This window comes from Uranotaenia lowii, chromosome 3 (genome assembly GCF_029784155.1).
Source record: "Uranotaenia lowii strain MFRU-FL chromosome 3, ASM2978415v1, whole genome shotgun sequence".
Lineage (NCBI taxonomy): Eukaryota > Metazoa > Arthropoda > Insecta > Diptera > Culicidae > Uranotaenia > Uranotaenia lowii.
In genome coordinates this window covers 123,889,858-123,893,234 of record NC_073693.1, presented here as the reverse complement: position 1 = coordinate 123,893,234, position 3,377 = coordinate 123,889,858, and positions in this window count along the sequence as shown.

Below are 3,377 nucleotides of genomic sequence, written 5' to 3'. Positions count from 1 at the left end.
GTTTCGTCGTCCATTACCACGCAGTCAAACTTCGTCAGCATCGTCGTGCACAGCCTCCGGGATCGCGCTTTGGCCATCGTATTTTGTTTATCATAGCGCTTTGGAGTCACTACCTTCTTGTAAGTCGATAGTCCGGCTCGTTTTTTGGCTCGATGCACGGTTGTAGACGATACACCCAGCTTATTTGCGGCATCTCGGAGAGAGAGGTTAGGGTTTCGCTTGAAACTATCGGCAACTCTCTTTGTCGTCTCAGCGGCTTCCGGTTTTCGATTTCCCCCCGATCCAGACTTCCTGGCTGTCGAAAAACGTTCCCCAAACACTTTAATTACATTTGTAACGGTTGATTCGGCAACTTTTAGCGATTTTGCCAGCTTTGCGTGCGAGTAGCTCGGATTTTCGCGATGCACGAGCAAAATTTTGATACGCTGCTCTTCTTCCTTGGACGGCATTTTGACAACTGAAGAGTGAATTCCAAAATCAAAATAGGAACAACATTCTACACGCACACACCTTCAAAATGAGGGGTGTTCAGGTTTTTTAAATGCAAAATTGAAAGAATTACGTCAAATTGATATTGATCAAATTTTGACCGTATCACCCTTTATTTTGATTTTGATTATTGTTGTTTTTAATCCACACTATGCATTTAAGGGGGTACTGACTTACAGCATTGTTTCTGAAGCATTATTTAAATAAAAAACTTCGACTTCGAATAATTTTAAACAAAATGATTACAGTGAATCCACGATTCTGTCACCCTCATGATAGGGTGAAAAATTTGACGAAATCGAGTATTTATTAAAAATTAAAAATTTTAATATTTCTGTTGAAACTAATCAGGAAACATAATGACTGCTCCATTTCAAGCAGTGTATGGTGTTTTTTGTGAGCTATTAGTTGATAATTAATGAGTTAAGTATCTTTTTTATCGAATTATCATAAAATTTCGTTGCTTTGATTTTTCAAACACTATGTTTCGACCGATATTATCAAGAAGAAAGAATTATCCCCGGAGATTAAATATCTTAGTCCTAATAAAAAACAAGGTATTAAAATAAGATTAAAAAATGTATTGTTCTAAAGCAAGTACTTCCAATCGAAAAAAAAAATCAAAACTGAAAACTGAGGGAACATTTCATCTGTATATTTCGAATGAAGCTGTATGGATATTAGGCAACATACACAGTTGATTGGACTGATGCTTAAGAGTTCTCGATAAATGACACGCTCTATTGAGTCCCTCATAGCCAAAGGGGTATAAGAGAAAAAATGTTCGATTAAAAGTTTATAATGCCAACCGATTTTTCATGTTTCAAACATTGTTTGGTGATTTTTTTTAGATTTTTCGTTTTAATTACGTACTTTAACGTTCGGAAGAAAAATCACTAATTTTCGAAAAATATATGGAAATTGGAATGACACAATTACTCGAAAGCTTGTTTTCGCGAAAAAAGCAATTTCACAATTATGACTCTTTGGCTCCAAGGGTTCAAAAAAGGCTTATTGATCATATCAATGATTTTTGTATTGCTATATTTATTATTTTGATTGTATATTCCAAATTTATTATTATTCAAATGTAATTAAAAAAAACTCATGTATGAAATTAAATATCTTTTGCTTGTGTCATTCATAAGTCGCCAACGATGTTATCATGTTGTACATCATTGTTGTAAAGGTTTGAATCTGAATAATTTAACATTAAATAATTTTTAAGGAATCGGGTAAAAAAAGTGACAAAATCGGGGGCAGATATTATCGGTGCATAACAAAATCGTGGATTCACTGTATAGGTGATTATCGCCTGAAATTCATATTTGAGTTACATTACAAACTTTCTAGTACTATAAATTAAGTATCAGACGCGAATGACCTGTCAAGGTTAAAAGATCTTTAATAAATATTATTATTATTATTATAAATTTAGTAGAAATTGGTTGAGAAACAAGAGAGTTTTAGCAGAAAAAGTGTTAAGTGTTGACCCCTTGCGAGTGGTATGAATTCATCAGTGGTATGAATAAAATCATTGACAAAAGTTAGGAACCAGGAATAATTCCATCATAATTTTGCTTATTTGGCTTATAAAACACACAAACGTTTTATGAAACAATTTACACTGACCGATATTTAAGTTCTATAAGTACTTGAAGCTACTTTTATGAAAAATTAAGTTATGCATCTCAATTTGAGATTCTCAAAAGTCCATATTTATTTCTGAATTAAAGATATCGAAGCTGTCCAGACAATTTAAATTAAAAAGATACATTTAAATTTAAGAATATTTTTTTTAAATAATTTCTTATTTTGGAACGTTTTTGAAAAAAATTAGCTTTGACCTAACAAATACGATCGATTTCGATTTATTGATATAAAACGTTTTTCATAATTCAAACTATATTTGGTAATTTGGAGACCAAAGTAATTCATGAAAATTTGAATTGTCATGTTCCTTCCGAACAAAATGTCTCAAAATCCCATACGAATTTTAGGCTCGTTGAGAGACCCCTTCCCATGATCCGATCTGGCCCAAATTTTGCATGAGACCTTGTACTAGTCCTAAGATCAATTTAAGCCTGCAGCGCTTAACTTTTTCAAATATCGGGTCATTTGGGGCACTCTAATGTCCATGCTATTAATTTTCAGAATATTCGTTTCACCAAATACTTGAAAAGGGCCAATAGTCGGTATTCGGTCGTTAGCACTATTCGGTACATCTCTAATGATATCTTTCAATTTTCGAAAAATACTGAAAATACTACTTCTGAAACCAGAGGTGATGGATGAAATCTGAAATCGAGTTCAGAAATTTATTTCCAAAATCAGTTTTCAAAGAATAGGCTCCAAAAACTGTTTTAATTTTTCCCAGGTGACAGAAAACTTTTTCGTCATACCCGACTTTTTTTCTCAGTTGAACATGCGGAAGACATGTTTCTTATTTTTGACCAACAAGGCTGGATTTCAGGATTCACCCCAATTATATCGCCGATACTGTTTTCAACTCATCTACACAAAAATATTTCAAATTTTAAGTAGAAATTCAGCTTAATAATTTAGGTTAAAAATCCACTCTGAATCTGACAGTTATTTTGGTTATTTCAATTGCAATTGATTATGAATTTTCTCTGAAATATTGAAATAGTATTATATTTCAAAAATTAACTCTTTATTCAATATGTTTTTACTTTTAATTTATTAATAATAATAAAATATGTATATAGTTTCAACAACAAATCTATTATAAGAGGTTGAAATTCAAGAAAAAAAACAAAAAAAAATGAAGTTCCAAAAGCTTTATACCCAAGAAATGATTTTGATGGACTTATTTTAGAATTAAATTTATATTTAAAAATTAAAGAATTTGAACAACAATTAATAAT